Source organism: Mirounga angustirostris, unplaced genomic scaffold (genome assembly GCF_029215605.1).
Source record: "Mirounga angustirostris isolate CCGP_5_RB_7025 unplaced genomic scaffold, mMirAng1.0.hap1 SCAF_8, whole genome shotgun sequence".
Taxonomy (NCBI): Eukaryota; Metazoa; Chordata; class Mammalia; order Carnivora; family Phocidae; genus Mirounga; species Mirounga angustirostris.
Genome location: NW_026991716.1, coordinates 128,389,909 through 128,409,378, shown reverse-complemented (window position 1 = coordinate 128,409,378; position 19,470 = coordinate 128,389,909). Strand labels below are relative to the sequence as shown.

The 19,470-nt window shown below is 40.0% G+C and overlaps 1 pseudogene; it reads left to right on the top strand.

Annotated features, from left to right (window-relative positions):
* The first annotated feature begins 1,819 nt into the window (after positions 1-1,819).
* Positions 1,820-2,945, top strand: LOC123837283 (hsc70-interacting protein-like; annotated as a pseudogene).
* Positions 2,946-19,470: the final 16,525 nt, after the last annotated feature.

Here is a 19,470-nt window from a genome sequence, read left to right as displayed (position 1 = left end):
TACTCTGCATGCCATGTGTGGCCCAGAAATACTTGCTGAATAAATGAGTAAGTGCGTAACTGCCTAAGATGAAAAGTCACATCTGTTACAAACTGGTTGCATAAGAAAAGTGTTTAAGAATTTAAAAGTTTACTATGAAAGGAAATGTCATTTCTTATAAATGTGTATGGATGGCCATTATTCTCATTATTTACACTTTTCTGTCCTGTTGGTGGATTTATCTGTTACTTTTGGATCTTGGCTTGCATTAGTGAATATAAGTTACACTGAAGATGTCTATGGAGATGCCTAAAATAGTCATGCATCTATTGTGGCAAGAGAAATTTAGAATAGTCCAGGTTTCTTAATTTACAGATAAAGCAATCAAGGCTTAAAACATTATATGTGTTCAAGGTCAAAAGTAAAAGCAAAGTGATGGTAGACACTATATTTGTTATAGATATCAAATAGGAATTCTTTTTTTACATATTTGTGAACTAAAAAAATGCATGCACTTGCACACACCTCAGTTTTTCGGTTCGATGTGGAAATTAACTTTTAGGAAAGAATCCAAATTATTTGTTTGGTTGTTTGTTTTTTTAAAGTTTAATTTATTTATTTGAGAGTGAGAGAGAGCACAACTAGGGGGGCAGAGAGAACAGACTCCTCACTGAGCAGGGATTTTTTCCCCCCTCCCAAGGTGGGGTCGATCCCAGGATCCTGAGATGATGACCTGAGCTGAAGGCAGACACTTAACCAGCTGAGGCACCTGGCGCCCTGAAAGAATCCAAATTATAATTGGAGTAAAGATCTGACATAAACATGCCACTAGCTTCGCTTAACTTTGTGAAGAATGTCCTAATATTAAAGGGAGCTAAATATTGACATGGCTTATTGGGATGGGGAGGAAGAACAGCACCAAGGAGCAGCCGGGTATTCTAACTTCTCACGATGCTGTAGATTTTTTTTAAGTAAAAAAAGTAGAAGCGTGGACAGGCTGTCATCACCAGCAATACTAATTTTTTTTTTTTAAAGCTTATCACTTGGGGGAAAAGTGAGTCTTCAGTAATTAAAGAAGAGTCATTCATAGTTGACTTACTTTTCTATCCTTTCTTACCTCAGGGGCTAGTGGCTCTTTTCTTTCCAGTTGATCTATTCATTTTCAAACCCCTGCTTTTCCCTGTGCTTCCCTCCCTGGGGTACCTGACAAAGACTCTTCATTCTTCAAGTCCAACTCAAATGTTCTCTCCCTTGAAGAATTTACTCTAATCCTCCATGTTAGAAGCATACACTCCCTTCATTGCATGTTCACAGATTTCTTCCACTCATGGTGGCTTTTATTAGAGCCTGAGTCCCTGAACATGATAGGACCCTCACCAGCTCCTATCACTCTAAGTTTGGTCATTGTCCTGGATTTAAGTCCTGACTCTGAGCTTCCTCTCTCCTGACCATTGTTCTCAATTGTTTCCTACCTTTTCCTTTTCCTCCTTCCGAAATCTTTGCACTGTATACTCTGGAAGCCATAATGCAGTAGTTTTGAGGATATTTTGATCATGAAACAAAAAATAAATCCTTTTCTTTTTCACAACTCAGAAAACACATGGAATATGTATATATTTTATAGAACAATGTGGACTGCACTCTAGAATCTTCCATTGTCTTTTTAAAAAAATACTCATTGTTGGACAATTGTATATCCACATAAAAAAAAAATGAAGTTATATCCTTACCTCATACCATACACAACACTTAACTCAAAATTAATCATAGACCGGCATCTGGAATCGGGCTGCAACCTCAGCCGCACCTGCCGCTGGCCGCCTGCCACTGCCTCTGGACCATGGACCCCCGCAAAGTGAGCGAGCTTCGGGCCTTGTGAAAATGTGTAAGCAGGATCCAAGCGTTCTGCACACCGAGGAAGTGCGCTTCCTGCGGGAGTGGGTGGAGAGCATGGGGGGTAAAATACCACCTGCCACTCATAAAGCTAAATCAGAAGACAATATCAAGGAAGAAAAAACAGACAGTAAGAAGGCAGAGGAAAACATAAAGACAGGCGAACCATAGTAATCTAGAAATTGACAATGAAGGTGTGATTGAACCAGATACTGATGCCCCTCAAGAAATGGGAGATGAAAATGTAGAGATAACTGAGGAAATGATGGATCAGGCAAATGATAAAAAAGTGGCTGCCATTGATGCCCTAGGTGATGGTGAACTACAGAAAGCCATTGACTTGTTCACAGATGCCATCAAATTGAATCCTCGCTCGGCCATTCTGTATGCCAAGAGAGCCAGTGTCTTCATCAAATTACAGAAGCCAAATGCTGCCATTCGATACTGTGAGAGAGCTATTGAAGTAAATCCTGATTCAGCTCTGCCTTATAAGTGGCGAGGGAAAGCACACAGACTTCTGGGCAATTGGGAAGAAACAGCACATGATCTTGCCCTTGCCTGTAAACTGGATTACGATGAAGATGCTAGTGCAATGCTGAAAGAAGTTCAACCGAGGGCCCAGAAAATTGCTGAACATCAGAAAGTATGAGCAAAAACGTGAAGAGCAAGAAATCAAAGAAAGAATAGAAAGGGTTAAGAAGGCTCGGGGAGAACATGAGAGTTAAGAAGGTCCAGAGGGAGGAAGAAGCCAGACAACAATCAGGAGCTCAGTATGACTCTTTCCCAGGTGGCTTTCCTGGAGATGAATACCTGGTAATTTTCCTGGAGGAATGCCTGGAATGGCAGGGGGGATGCCTGGAATGGTAGGGGGGATGCCTGGAATGGCAGGAATGCCTGGGCTCAATGAAATTCTTAGTCATCCAGAGGTTCTCACAGCCATGCGGGATCCAGAAGTTATGGTGGCCTTCCAGGATGTGGCCCAGAACCCAGCGAATATGTCAAAATATCAGAGCAATCCAAAGGTTATGAATCTCATCGGTAAATTATCAGCCAAATTTGGAGGTCAAGCATAATGTCTTTCTGAAAAATAAAGCCCTTGCTGAAGGAAAAGCAACGATTACCTAAAGGATGTCGCAATAATACAAACCTGTGTACCTCTGACCTTCTCATGAAGAAAGCTGGGGTGCTGTGAAGAGAATCCCTACCCCTCTGCCCCACATGCAACTGAAACATTCTATAGTGGTTTGCCATTAGGGTATTCATTCAGATAATGTTTTCCTACTAGGAATTACAAACTTTAAACACTTTTTAAACCTTAAAAATATTTAAAAACATATTAAAAGGGTGTGTTAGTCCCTAAAAAAAAAAAAAAAAATTAATCATAGACCTAAATACAACAGCTAAAACTATAAAACTTCTTGAAGAAAATATAAGAGAAAATCTTTGTGACCTTGGGTTGGACAGAGCTCTTAGATAAAATACCAAAAGAAAAATCCATAAAAGAAAAATTGACAAATTGTATTTCATCAAAAACTATGTGCTTCAAAAGATACCATTAAGAAAATGCAAAGACAAGTTACGGGCTGGAAGAAACATCTGCTAAGGAAATATTTGTTAATCTTATACCTGATAAAGAAATATATCAAGGCCCCTCATAATTCAATAAGAAGGAGAAAACAACCCAATTACAAAATGCACAAAAGACATGAAGCTATATGAATGGTCAATAAGCACAGCAAGGTGTGCTCAACCACATTAGGGAGATTAGAACCACAATGAGATACCACTATAGACCCCACAATAAGAGACATAATCAAAAGACTAACACTACTGACCGGAGAGTATGGAGCAACTGAAACACCTATACATTGGTGTTGGGAATGTAAAATGGGACAGCCATTTTGAAAAATAATGTAGCCATTTCTAAAAAGTTAAACATAAACTTGTCATATAATACAGCAGTTCCACTCCTAAGGATACATCCAAGAGAAATAAAGACGTATTTCCATCCAAACACATATACACAAATGTTTATAGCAGCATTATTTATATTAGCCCCAAACTGGAAACAATCCAAATGTCTATCAACTGGAGAACACAATATGGTATATCCATATATTGAACTATTTAGCAATAAAAAGAAAATATCAATATATGTTCAATGTAGATGAGCCTCAAAAACACCATGCTAAGTGGAAGAAGCTAGACACAAAAGACTATTGTATGATTCCATTTATATGAAGTGTCTAGAAAATGCAAATATAACGAGACAGCAGATCAGGGGTTGCCTAGGGCTGAGGATTTGAATGAATTGAAGTAAAACTGTTGGAAATGTTCTAATACTGGATTATGGTGATGGCTTTATAACCATAAATTTGCTAAAAATTACTTGTACACTTACAATAGGTGTATAAATTATACTTCAACAAAGCTGCTTTAAAAGTTAAAAATAATACTGGACAAAACCTGCTAAAGTGACTTCTTGGCCCACTAATGAGTCATGATCTATTGTGGAAAACATTGCCTTATTGTATAGTAAGCTCATGTCCCTAGATCCTTAAACTTCTCCCTGAAAATCCCCTCCACTTCTTGCTCTAACTGGAACCAGGGCATCAGTTTTATTTCCCAATGTCATACCCAGCTCTCCCCCAAACATGGGCTTACCATTTTCTCCTGTGGAGTTCGTCATAGGGCTTTTCCTTCTTATACCCCTTCCTCACATCTGATTAATGGTCAAGTTCTCCAGTGGTACTTCCTCAAACCTGGTCACATTTCTCTATTTCTACTCCACTGCCTTAGTTCAGACCACGATCCTCTCTTGACTACTGATTATTGAAACAACTTCCATTTGGTTGCTTTGACTCGAATCTTGCCTCTTTTAAAGCACAATCTTGTGCTAGTATCTGTTTAAGCATTTTAATTGTTTCCAGTGCCCATAGGGTAAAGTCTGAACTATATGCCTGTCTCCCCTAAAAACCAATCACTCCTCTAGGATAGAAATTTAAGTGTTTATACTCATTTGTCCTCTGTAGCCCCCAGAACAATGGACTCCACGTGGTTGGTCGTTATCTGATATGCATTTGTGAGTGAATGAATGGGAAAGGGCTTTTCAAAGAACTGTATTAGGACCCAAGAGTTTCTGGTTCCCCAGGAAGTTCTTGGCTTTGGTTGCACCAGCAGAGCAAACAAGAGGCTCCTGGTAACAACATGCAAACTCACCAAATGTTCTACATTCCTGAAATCTGCCTTGGGACTCATCATTCAGACACTTTTTTGACTCAGGAGAGTTGATTAGCTTGGCTCTGGACTCCAGTCAGCAGCCTCTTCTTGCCAGGCACTCCTAGAATCTTCCAAAGACGAGGAAGAACACATTTGACATTTATATCGAACATAGAGATTTGAAAGATACTCTGCACATGTGTGCTAATAGTTTATATCCCAAATGTCTCCAGAAAAGTTTAGTTCGCATCATGATTGAGCCTGGTGAAGTGACAGATCTGCTTTACAGGAAGTAGTACGGGAAAGCATCTCACTGTCCTTTCCTGTTTGCCAACGTGAAAATAAACTCTGTCAAAGTGCACCTTCTTGGTTCACTGCTGAAACAGAGCTGGGCACCTTTAGGGATTACTTGGCTGCCTATGTCTAAAAAGGTTGTTTTCGTTTGATTCTAAAAGTTCTGCTGCATTTTTCAGAAGAAGAGCTGGATAACTATTTTTTACCCAAAGCTCTTATTGAAAAGAAAAATCACCATTGCATTCAGCCAAATTAAGGCTGCTTTCTGTTATGAAAGAATAGAATTTTTACAGAGGACTTTACATGTAGCCATTTTGACACTTACCTTGGTCTTCAAACTTTAATTAGATCATGTTCTTTTCTTCAGAGAGATAAAAAATAAAACAAAAGAGCCAGGATTCATAGAGCAAAAATCTTCACTGAACTGACTCCTCAGAAGGGACCATTTTTAAATAATTAAATTACCTTTGGGGTTATATTTGAAAATGTTTTAAGATATTTTTACAGTTATATTTCCCCGCGTTCTCTGTTCTTGCCATCTCTTTGTTTTACATGTACACTTTTGCTTTATTCTAGAAGACCATTCTCTCTCTGTTCTGGCCAAGCCTTCTCTTCCTGCGTGCCCAGTTTAAGCGCTCTTTCCTCCAGGAGGCCTATCCTGGACTTGAGCCATCACGAATACTTTCCCGGAGAACTATTTATTACATTTTGAGCAAAGGTTACCAACTGGGGGTAGGGGTTTGGGGAGGAAAGCACATAAGAATCTTAAATGTAATTTTAAAAGGATGTCATAATATATTTTGAAATAAAAGAAAAAAAGCTATTAATATGGATTTAGGGACATGAAAAAGAAACAATCTTTTTGAGAGTATAGAAAGTAACCTCTCTTGTACCCACCTAGAGATTCTCCAGGTGCAATGCTTTTTGTTTAACTGAGAAAAACTAACATGGAGTCTACACCACACAGAGCATTTAACATGTAATACTCAACATGTGTAAAGTTCTTAACAGTTTACAAGTTGTACACAGTTCTCAGTCCTTATTCTAACCTCACAGGTAGGATCAGAATTATCATCTCTTAGGTAAGATAGCTGAGTGTCAGAGAAATTAAACCTAAGAAATGACACAAGGGTAGTAAGGGGGAGACCCAGAATAGGATCTCTATTTAGTTTGCTTTCTTTTGCACCATGCTAATGAAGGGGATCAGAATATGCCACCCCCAAAATATGCCACTATGACATAAGGATTCTTTTGAACTGAAGGCAATTAAGAAAACAGCAGACATAAGAGGAGTTCGCTCTCCTCCCCCCTTTCAGCCTCAAAGCAAGCATAAATGTCCCTTTGTGAAAGTGGCCCCTCTCCCCTCTCCCAAACCTGGAAGAGAACATGACTCTAATCACTGGAGAAAACGCTGACTTAAGTCTGCATAACAAACCTTATAAATAACCCTTACTTTCCGTTACTTTCTCCCATATATTTTCCTTCCCACAATTTACTGCCCTACAAGTCCACATCCCTTTTCCTTTGTCTTGTCACTTCTATGCAATTTGTCATCCTTTGTTAAAATGGTACATAAGCTCCCAGGCCTAACCACTCTGGGGGATTTTCACTTCTTTTCTGTGAGGCTCCCCATGTGCATAGGATATAAACCTGTTCTGTTAACAGTTAATTCCCAGGACCTGTTAATTCCCAGTACCCAGCCAAAGGGAGTAACCTAAGAGGGCAGAGGAAAAGGTTTCCCTCCCTTACATTACCATCTGGAATTTCTCACATCTGGGATCTCCAAATTCTTGAGAGTTCTTTTCCCCTAACCTTTTGATGGTGTCCAGTACAATTATGAGTGAGTGGGTGGATGGATGGATGGGTGGATCGATTTGCTACAAGAGATATTTAAGTTTAACATGTAGGTGTCACAGAATTGAAATTACAGGGATAAATATTTTGGCTTCCCCAATACCTTGTTACTATTCTCTAAATTAAGAAATCTATAGAAACCCTGAAGCCATTTAGATGTTAATCATGATTATTAATTTGATACAGCTGGAAAGAGTAAGAGCTAGATTTTGATCAAGGTCACAAGTCATTGGACACGATCATTCATTATTGTTCAATGAACACTTACTGTTCATTAGAAATTATTCCTCTTCTCAGTACACAGGTGAGCATGTTTATTTGCCCTTTAAACAGACTCCTCAAATGAAAACAAACAAGGTCTTTGATAAAGACATTAAAAGAATCAGTAAACTAGTTATCAGTTATTTTTTCTTTTAAATATAGAATTCCTTTATATGAAAGGAGAAAGATGGGACAAAGTAGCTGGGCCAAGAAGGTCTGTACACAATAGAATTATCTGACATTTTTGCATGTGAAAATGGAGTACCTGGGCAAATCTAGCTGTGGCCCCCATGTGAATTTACAGACAGTTGATTCATTTGGTAGCTTTGCCTCCAGATCACCATATCACTGAAACTGAAGTAAGTATTGCAAGTTAATCAAAGCTGACTCCTCCTTTCTTAGCTGAGACTAAGAGAACTAGGTCCCTTGTCAGCTCCTGCTAATGAAGACAAAATAAACCATGCTTGCTGTTAATCACTGGCACGGGAACCACACTGCTATGGGAAGATAGCACGTGGTTCCAAGGTCTCTTCAAATGCATAAGGACACAATGTATGTTGGTTGAAAGTTTGGAACCAAGGAAATTTTAAGATTTTTGAAAGTAAAATTTCTAAATAAATTCCTTTTTTCCATACATTTCCAGCTCCATGAAGAATTTAATACTTGATTATTGAGGGCCTCCTATGTGCCAGGAGCTTTCAAGAGCATTGTTTTATTTTTCCTCAGTTATTACAATAACCTCAGGCTCTTGCCTCAACACTACACAGTTTGCAACTACTAGTGATTGGCAGAAAAAGTGCAGGCATATTTTTAAAAATTAAAAACATTTAGGAGGGCTCTGTAAGTTTTTTTTTTTATTGTCTTATTTGATGAGTGTGTTCTATAAAGGAGAAAAATCAGAACTGCTTAATTTTTAAAATATGAAAATTATCTTTATTAGAACAATTGGTGCAAATGGAAATGCTGTCAAAATAAATCCTTTAGCCCCTAAAGGGGAGCATGTATTTATCAAATTCCCTGCATTTACTTCATGCTAATTATTTTATTTCAGGCTGGATGAATCATAGAAATCACATGATAATTATTTTGAAGTCAGATAAAGAAATTCATGCAAGTTCCCTAGTGTTACAAACATCTAATTTTTCTCTCTAAATATTTTAAAGATTTAACATTAATGTTTAGAAAGGTTTTTCAAATGTCATATTTAAGTACTTTCTTCCCAAAGACTACATCATCCTTTTACTAATTAACCAATGTGACGGCTTCTGGCCAAAATAAACTCTTTAGCAAAACTACATTTGCGTGTTTACCATGGTGTAGTTATTTAAGCATTTGGATGCCAGGAAATGGCATTTTAAAACCCAGTTAAGTAAACATTTTTTAACATTATCCAAGTGGCTCCGTTAAATTGATTTACAAAATTGTTAGCAATTTCTGTTGCAGACCTTCATTTCTAGAAGGCTATTCTACCAATCTCTTAGGAATAACTCGCTGTGGGTCATCTCAATTTTGTTCAGCTCTGAAGAAATTTAAAATCGGCCTAAATAGGGGCACCTGAGTGGCTCAGTCATTAAACGTCTGCTTTCGGCTCAGGTCATGATCCCAGAGTCCTAGGATCGAGCCCCGCGTTAGGCTCCAGCCCCGCCTCGGGCTCCTTGCTCAGCGGGAGGCCTGCTTCTCCCTCTCCCACTCCCCCTGCTTGTGTTCCCTCTCTCGCTGTGTCTCTCTCTGTCAAATAAATAAATAAAATCTTTAAAAAAATAAAATGAAAATAACAAAATAAAATCGGCCTAAATAATTAATATACAGCTATTTCCCAGGGATATGGACAGCAGAGCTAAACTCCAGATAGTAAATTCAGAGTAAGGATACTTGAGTTTGAACAGAAACTTTTAGTCACAATTGAGATTCTTGGACATGACTGGGCAAAGATTTACAGGCCTCTTTGAGGCGGCAATTCCATAATCCAGGTGAAAACTCTTCATACATAGACATTCAAAAATTATTTGCTTCACCAGGGATGAGAGCATCCACAGTTGTTGACTGAGCAACAGGCAAACTACAGGTTGAAACTCATTCTTCCAATTTGCCCTTGAGTTGGGATTTCTGCTTTGCCTCAGAATAAGTCAGAGCCTATTCCCTCCAAAGCAGTTACTGACGCCACCGCCTGCCATGCCTGCCCCTGGAGCCCCTCTATGTGCTGGTAGCCAGATGCTCCCTGAACCCCCCTGTTACTAACTGGCCTCCACCCCCACCCCCTGCTAGCTTCTCGAAGTCCCCAAGAAAACACAATCTTCCTCACCTGCATTTTCAAATTCGTTCACTTATATAAAAGTACTTATTTTCCATAAGCTTACAGCTGATTCCCCTGATAAGATTTTTTAGTATGATCGCAAAAAAAAAGGTACTGTAATAATCACTTATGAAATAGTAAAATTCAGCACCAAGTCACACACACACACAAAGATGATAGAACTATTTTTTTCTACACCAAACCCCAAATGCCTAAAACGGTATATTGAAGGATGTCTCACTGACCATCTGTCTCAGAGCCATATAGGGTGTCGTCTAACAGGCAGATTTATCTGGAGGCTCAGTAACCTGCAAGCCATTTAAACTCCCCAAGGAAATGCTACCACGCTGGCATCTGAGAATGGTGATGAGCATTCAGTCAGCACTTAAATGCATTTGGATTTACTGAGGAACCAACATATGTCAGTCACTACAGTGTGACACTTCTCCCTTGCATTTCTCCTCCTCGTGCCCAGAACATCCACTGTTGCTTTCTAGCCCATCCTTACCCTTGGAGCCCCTTGGCCCAACCCCAAAGCACGTGGTGGGGGGCGGGGTCCAGCTTGGAAAGTCAGTCTTGAGCTACATGTTTCTCTTGGCTCCTCAAGCCTCACCCCATTCGGCATCTGAACCTCACTGCAGAGGAGGGAAGTAAATTAATTCTGGAGGGTGGTGACAGGGAAGAAGTGACAATTACTCATAATAGTAGTGGCAGATCTCTACGTAAGAGGGCAGAGACAGGGCAAGACTGTGGTGAGAGATTTCAGGCTAGTGTTCCTCAAATAGCTTACATGTTTTGAGTAATGGGAATGAACACATTTATTTCCACTGTGCTCTTTCACCAATAATACCATCCCTGCATCTCCCGGGAATAAGCAAAAACGAATGCTTTTAGGACCTCTGAGGTAAATATTGAAAAAGCAAAGTGTCAAAGTATACCGATCCAAGAGCCAAGTTATTTAAGGTGAGATGAATTAATAAAGTATCATTTATCTCTCAGCTGATTTGGCGAATTTCTCTGTAACATTGCTGGCTCTACGTGGCTCTTTCAGCTTGGTTATCAATTCCAGATAAATAACCACCAGTTAAGTCTTTGAGCTTCCTTCCTTCATGATTAGATATGGACTAACTAACAGGCATTCGTGCTTCCTGAAGTCCTTGCTTGGCTGGGCCTCAGAAATCAAGTACAGCAGTGCCCCCTTTATCAGTGGGGGATGTGTCCCAAGATCCCCAGTGGATGCCTGAAACTGTGGATAGTACCCAACCCTATATATACTCTGTATGTGTGTGTGTGTCTATGTGTGTGTATGATAAAGTTTAATTTATAAATTAGGCTTAGTAAAAGATTAACAATAACTAATAAGATAGAACTGTAACAATGTGATGTCATAAAAGTTATGTGAATGTGGTCCCTCTCAAAATATCTTATTGAACTGCACTCACCCTTCTTCTTGTGATGATGGGAAATACAAAATGCCTGCGTGATGAGGTGAAGTGAGGTTAGTGATGTAGGCATGGTGACATAGCATTAGGCTTCTATTGACCTTCTGATGCTACGTCAGAAGGAGGATCATCTGCTTCTGGACTGCGGTTGACTACGGGTAACTGAAACCACAGAAAGCAAAACCACAGATGGGGGGGGTGGGGAGGGTGTTCCTCTCCCGAGACCTGCACGGTCTCTCTATAAAAGCAATAGCCAAGATTGAGCTGATAACAACAGATGAAGTTAAACTTTGTACGGCAACACTGAAGGCCTAAGATCACATTTGCACTGAGTCTCTAAATTCTTACGCATTTGTTTATTCCTTTATTTGGAAGTTCTGAACTGAGTTTCATTTTGAGAAAATTGCCACTAGAAGAAATGAGCATGAGCAGAAAGGATACCATCCAAGTAGAGATGGCACAAGGGAAAAATCACTGCAAAGAGCTCCTACATTTTGTTTTTATTTTCTATCTCTATGAAAAGCATAATACAAAACAAATGCAAATACAAAATGCATGGGATGTCATGCTTTTTTGACAAATCTATTAGGACCTTATCCATATTTGGGAGCTGACATTACAGCTCCTTCTCTATTTCTGTTCTGTTCTTGTCCCCCTGGCTTGTTGCCTTCCCAGCCATGACCTTGGTCCAATTCTCTGCACTGGCTGTGCTATTTCCTATGCTGATTTGGCTCAGGACCTTCTTCCCCTGAGACCATTTCAGGAATGACTCTCACCCAGAACCCAGGTCACTATCACCATTTTAGAACTGTTTCCAGAATATTCACTGAAAGTCATTGTATTCGGCACAATAACATTTATGAAGAGTAGATTAAAACATGGAGTAAGAAATATAAGGAGGAGATCAAACAGACAAATGGAAATTCTGAACACATACTTTCATAGAGATTCCAGATGTCATATACATAATTCATGATAACTTAGGGAGATTACTTTTTTTATTGAATTCTTAATCTACATAAAATCACTCAGTAGTACCTCAGAGGCATGAAAAGATTAATTATAAAGATACGAATGCCCCTGAGTGGCCAGGTGCTTCATTTTCTTCTGAACAGGACTAAAAATACAACAGAGTTGTTATAAGGCGTAAGACACTCTAACTAGATAAATCATGGTCACTGATTTTCACTTCTTTCTCCTAATCCTTGTCAATTCTTACATAAACATATGCTCCAGGAAAATGGGACCTGTCATCCCAGCAAAGAGTTGGCAAACCCCAAGTGTTCCTGGCAGCAGAAAGTAAAGAAATTCTGTTTTGTGGGGAGTCCCTGAAAACCCACAGGCCAAGAGATAATAGACTGTGGTATTCCCCAAGGAGCTAACAATTTGGAGACAGAGCAGGTGAACTTGGGATTTTCTTCTTCCCACTCTCTGGAACCCAGACACTCACGCCACCAGCTATGCCCCAGACCGGCAGGAGGCAGTGTGGTAGAATCTTCCCCAAAGAAAAGAAAATGGTTCATACCAGAGTCCAGGACCAATCCAGACAGGGGTGCATTGGCCATTCTGGATTCTGGGATGTGGGAGACAGTAAAGCACAAGTTTTAGAGGCAGATTGACTCCAATTCTGATTCGCTACTTGCTAGCTAGATCACATGACCTTGAATAAGAGACTTCTTGATATTCATTTTTATCATTTATAAAATGGAACTATTCATATCTTCTTCATAGGGGTGCTATGTGATTTAAAGACGATAATACATATGAAACCATTTTTGGCACACTGCAATACTGCTTCTTACAACTGAATGAACTTGGCAAGTTATTAAACTCTGTACCTCCATCTGCTCATTGATAACATGACAATATCATAGTACCTGCCTCAAAGGGGTCTTATGAGTATTAAATGAGATAATACATGTGAAGTCGTTCGAATCATTCCAGGTAAATGAGACCAGCTATTTTTATTAATAGCAATGAATGTTAGCTATTAATATTAGCAGTGAGCACTCAATAATGAAAGCTATAATCATTATGATTATCATTATCATCAGTCAGAAACTATAAGTAAATTAGAGAATCATTTATTATGGAATTTTCCAAACTCACCAGATCTGCTTGTTGCAGAAAACAAAATTGATCTTCCTTCCTCTTAACCAGTTTCCTTCAGTCATAATGTGATCAAAGTGTTTATAAATAGAAATCTCCAGGTCAGGGTATAGGGAGCATTTCTGAGGCTTCTTAGTGCTTAAACTTAAGCCAAGAAATGCAAAGTAACTCCTCAGAAGCTACCCGGGCCTTTCCAGGAACAGAAAATACATTTATACAAATGTTGACACGTACCTATGTGTACAGGCATTCCTAATCAATTTAGTCAAAGGGTTCAAGTTTCCACGGTCTTTGGCAGTTTGAAATAGCTAGATTCCAATGAGGCTGTCCAGGCAGTGCATTAGATGCTTGCTATGCCATTTAAAGATCAAAGAGTTACAGAATCTGAAAGATAAAATAGATACCTTGGTGGTCATCTAATGCAGCTTCCCACGCAATGGAAGGTTCTTCATCAGCAAGGATTCCTGCCAGTCCCTCCCTTTGGGAAGAGCTTGCTGGGTGACTAACCATGCTTGGACAACTTAAGTTGTTATAAAGTTTCTTCACATATTGAACTAAAGTTAGCTTCCCAGCATCTTCTATCCAACAATCTTATTTCTGTCCTCTGAATCTAAGAAATCAAGTCAGTCCCCTCTTCTCCATGAAGACTGTTCATTTACTCTCCACAAACTTTAAAACAGCTCTCATGCCTCCCCTTGGTTTTTTCATCTCTGGTTCTTCTAGCCATATTCCATCCAGTCTTATCTAGTACCACCATGAATAGTACAATGGGAATATTTCCTCCAGGGTGGACATCTGTTGTCTTTGCCCATCTAGTATCCACTTCCCTCTGCTTCTATTCATAGGGTTCCTCTTTTATATGGGAACTATCTAATGTATTTGGGACAGAAATAGTTCTAACCTACTGCTATTAACCTCTCCAAACCGAAAATGGGCTTGTGATCTACATATGGCCATCCTATCCTGTCCACAGTGATGGGTTTAGGAATGTGACCCAAGTTAAGTTAAGGGGAGCCCAACTTAGGGCTCTGTCAGAACCAACGGGGAAGGGGTTTTCATTGTGCTAGTTAAATGTAAGTCCTAGATGTCAAAGGTCATGTGTGTCACCATTTGGTAAGAACATGTCTTGGAATGAATGAATGAAACTAAAAGTCAAGAGATTGAGAGAGGCAGATTTCTCCCTACAGGGAGCACTTGGCTCCAAATATGCTGCAAGCAGGTTTATCTCTGGAATTTGTAAGTGTGACAGGCGATGTCTTTTTTTTTTTTTGCTTTGGAGTTTTATTTATGTCAACTTCAACTTCGAACAAAATTGATTAACACACCTCCCTTACTTCTGTCATGGTAAGAGGGTAGACCAAGGCATGGGGTCCAACCTGCTCCCCTTCTCCAGTCCCTAGCAGCTGCACAGCCCTCCCCCGCTGAAATTAGGCCCCATGAGAAGTTGTTATCAGCTGTCTTACTTTTGATCCCTTGCTGTAGGAAGACAAACTGACATAACCAACACAAACGGTAATGTTTATCTGAAGGATGCAATGTGCTATCATAAATGAAGGCGTCCTCCCTTTTAAGTTGGATCTGATTTATTTTGATGCAAGTAAAACATATTAAGATCACTATAAATATTGATTCCATCATCATTTGAATTAGTTGTTTCTGGCAGGTGTGTATCTTATGCATACTTTTATGAGTATGCCTTCTATGATTTACTAAACCACTTATACAAAAGCTAAATAACACAAGGCCTCAGAGCCCATGGTCCACCACTGGAAATCTCAACAGGTTAACCTGCCTATTCATTAATATCCTTTGGGTCTAGTTAGCCAGCCAGCTGTAAAACTATGTAACATTTCTCTAATCCAGCTCACATTTCACCATCTTAATCATAACCTATCTCAAAGGAGATTGTGAAAAATACTTTTTTTAAAAGAGAAAGTAATAACCCACTGCACCTGGCACCCACCATCCCCTCACTACTTTCCAGTGGTAATTGGTACTAAAGACCTTGTCATTCTGGATCGCGATTGTCTGTCTTTCCAACAAGACCATGAGTTGCTGGAAGTGGCCAAGCTCCGTGTCTGGATTAACATACTGGTGTTCCTCTAGTCTATTAACTTGTCACAAGTTAGATTTTAATTTCTGTCGCTTATAAGCCACCCTATGGTATTCTGGCCCAGCAGCCCATACCGAGTAAGACACCACTATTTGGATTTTGTAACTTCGAGAGTTAAATGTAGTTCAGATGAATTGGAATATACAGTCATATATGTGAGAATACTTCGACCAGCAAATTATTGAGCTTTTATACAGTATCTATTTTTAATTTCCAAATAACCCTGAGGAACTATAATATCACTGACCTTTTTTCTGCAAACTGAGGTTTGGAGGTATTAAATAGCAGTCTTTGACCAATGACTCATTTGTAATGTCTCCAGAATGTGATTCCACGCCATTCTTCCCAGAGCTCACGTGACGACCCTGGGCTCTGAAATTCAGGCCTTGATTTACAGCTCACCAGGGACTAACAGGTTAAGTGCGTTTATCATTACCTATTTTTAAAGATATCTGTATTGTTTTTTTTTAAACCATGACATTGAACTGTATTTTCTCACTCACTGTTTTTTCAATAAGGTTTTTTAATAAACTTCAAGGTTTGGATTCTCACTTTAAAGCAAGAAGCAAACCCCTTTGTAACTGGAGGTGATATTCATCACTGTGAAGTCTGAAGGATATTGGCTTGCTCACGTGTTGAAAGGCAGTGCAGCTGCCAGCAATGAATCCCCAGTCACAGACAGGGGAGCAAGATGGTGAAAGGGTCTGGTCGAAACAAATGGAACATCTGGCTGAAGAATTCTGATTTCCTCCTTCGGTTTTTCCCTCTCTCGAGTACCACTGCATAACCTCTGATGATCACTTATGATCCTTGGAAGTAAGGTCAAGTTGTTGTTCATGCTGTCAATATTTCTTCAGCACTATCATTTTTATTGTGAAAGCCATTATGAAGCAAATAAATAAATAAATAAATAAAAATAAAAATAAAAAGCTCACTTCTTCCAGAAAGTTTGCAACTTACAATATTTATAAGGGCAATTGGTGGACTCTAGAACTGGATGTTACTTCATTTCTTTAATAATTAATCAAGTATTAAATGAATCTATTATAATGGATAATTATTTAATGAAACCATTAGTATAAAGTTCCTAAAAGCAGAAGGCAAGCACTTAAACTGTAGCTCAAAGGATGTGATTTTCCCACAGAAACTACTTTATAAACAAGCTGGTTTGCTAAAAAATAACACTTTCACCCTAAGAAAGCAGCACATCAACTGTGATTTTTCCCCTCTTCCTCTTTTGGGTTCCTATTTCCCCTCTCTGTTTCACTACTTCTCAAACCACTCCTACAGAATTTGATAGTAAATGTAGGGCCTTATGACGGGTTCTGACTCTGAGCATTAGATGCCAGGCCTGAGAACTGCCCCTGGCAACTCTCTCATCCTCAGTGTGGGGAAGGGGCTAGTTGGTTCTAACTCTCGGAGGAATTCAGGTGGCTCTCAGCTGCCCCGAAAAGTGGTCTAAGGGTTCCCTTCATCATCAGATCCCAGAAGCAAATCAATAATGGGGTTCCAAATCTTTCGTATTTTTTGGACTCAGTGTGGTCTGTGTCCGTCGGAATCACTGTCAACCAAGAGCCCCCAAAGTACAGGCCCAAACTCAGATGCGGGAGACAAGGTGAAGGCCAGAGGTTCCCTGAGCCTAGTGTCTCGCTATGTTGTTTGCTTAAGAGTTACCTTCTTGGATTGTTCTTCTTCTTCTTTTTTTAAAACACTTTATTTATTTGTTTGTTTATTTGTCAGAGAGAGAAAGATCACAAGCAGGGGGAGTGGCAGGCAGAGGGAGAAGCAGGCTCCTCACCAAGCAAGAAGCCCGATGCGGGACTCAATCCCAGGACCCTGGGATCATGACCTGAGCCAAAGGTAGATGCTTAACTGACTGAGCCCCCAGGCGTCCGTTGGCTTATTCTTCTTAGTCTATTTTGTTCCCTAAAGACATGTGGAGTATGAGGAGTTGTGTGACATGTGAGAACTAATGAAGCAGAGAAAAGGGTCAATGAACTATGGGAATACAGTGGTTAAAAAAATAAAATGATTGTGAAAAATAAAATGATTGTGAACACTTCATGACAAAGGAAAGGGGACATCTGCTCAGCAGGTAGAAGGGAAAGAAGATTCAATCCAAGTTGTAAAGACCTTGAGAATAAGAAGCAAGCCCATGGAGATAAGGAATAAGGCAAGCCACAAGCTCTATGTGCCAAGTGCCAAGGGGCCATACCAAGCCCCCAGGAGCAGAGTTGGTATAATGCCAGGCTTCACTCCTCCACTTTCTCAGCAACCCTGTCCGGACAATGAAAGAAAACTAAGAAGAGGTCTTCCCATCAGAGCTCCGGATTGCAAAGAAATAGAAACCCACTGAAGCTAGACATGGCGGGACACTGAGAAGCGTCACAGAATCTAAGGTTGGTAGACAAAATACAACCCTGGCTTCTAGGGTCTGTAAAACCCAGCTGAGTAGAACTGCCATTTGTCAGTGGTGGTGTAGCCTCTCACCTCACTTCTCTGCATGCCTCCTCCCTCTCTCCTCTCTTCAGGTTTGCTTCCTCAGCTTACTCATCCACCGCCCACTCTGAGTCCCTGGTTTCTAGTACCATCCTGCTTCAAAGCTCTCTTGACTGACAGAATTCTCTGTACAAATAATTAAATTTTGAGGAAAAAAAACCCCTGAGATACCTCATTGGTCCAACCCAGACAGTTCATAGCTCACTGTATGCTCAGGATGCTTTTAGAGTGTATTCCTGGCTTTAGCTGTGTGGTGTCATATGGTACTTAAGGCGACTCCTAGAAGTCGTGGGTGGGATGGGCATCATGGCTCAAGGATATTATGGTGTAAACCTAGAGAGATGAGAATAAAAGAGAAAAGAATTTGCATTCTTTCAATGAACATGTGTTGAGATCTTTATGTGCCAAGTACCATTCTTGGTGCTTGGCATACAACCTGTAAAGGGCTTATCAGCTAACTAAAGTAATAAACTTATAAACACTCAGCTACAATATAATGGAATGGATGCTTTAACAGAGGTTTGAATCAATTGCTATGTGAAAATGGAGGGAAGAGAATTAATTCTTCCTGGGAGACTCAGGAAAAAATCTTCAAAGGAGCTGTTATTACTGCCAGTCCTGGAGAAACCTACAGGATTTTTACAGGTGAGTATGGAGAAACCTTTTTTCAAAGCACTATATTATATTTGATCTTCCTAAAAGTGCTGTGAAGAACCTTGAGCAGATTATTTCCATTACATAAATGAGGAAACGGAATACTACAAAAGTTCAATTAATTGACTAAGGCTACATACCCACTGTGGGGTAAATTCCAGATAGATCCTAAATCTTCTGACTCCTACGTCACTGTTTTTTCTTTGTTTGTGATATGTCATGTGCAGAGACAAAAGGATGACCCTGTTCCTTTGCCATCAATAGCCCTTGAACCATAATATTACTATGATTTAAAGCTGCCTTGCCTAAGTTCAATTTCCATCATTTACTTTGTAAAAATTCACGTATTTGGAACATATATCTTTCCAAGTCTTGATGGGAAACCAATGGCACACTCAAGCAATATGATTTGGAGAGAGTTTAATAAAGGGCTTCTTTGCAGACATGTAGGCAGGTTTCAAGGGAACCAACAGAGGGCAATGTTCCTACACTGTCCCTGAACTGGCAACAACAAGGGTCCATTGTCAGCATTACCACCCACCCCTAGGTTTGAAGGGCAAAATGGTAGCAGAGTTAGGAGAACCCAGATAGAGCAGCATGGGGAAGCCACATTGGCAGGCGCTGCGGCTTTCACAGGAAGACACAGTCCACCTCTGCCAACCACAACCTTACTCTCAAGTTTTCAGAATCCCCACCAATGCCTTCCATTGACCAAACCCACTAGGAGTCAGAGGGCACAAGAACCCACTGATGAGATCCACAATGTGTCAGCTTTCCAGGGCAAGTTCACATTAGAGAAGGCTGGAAAGTGAATCTGATGGGGCAAACAAGGAGAATCTGGCATGGGGACTCAAGGGGAG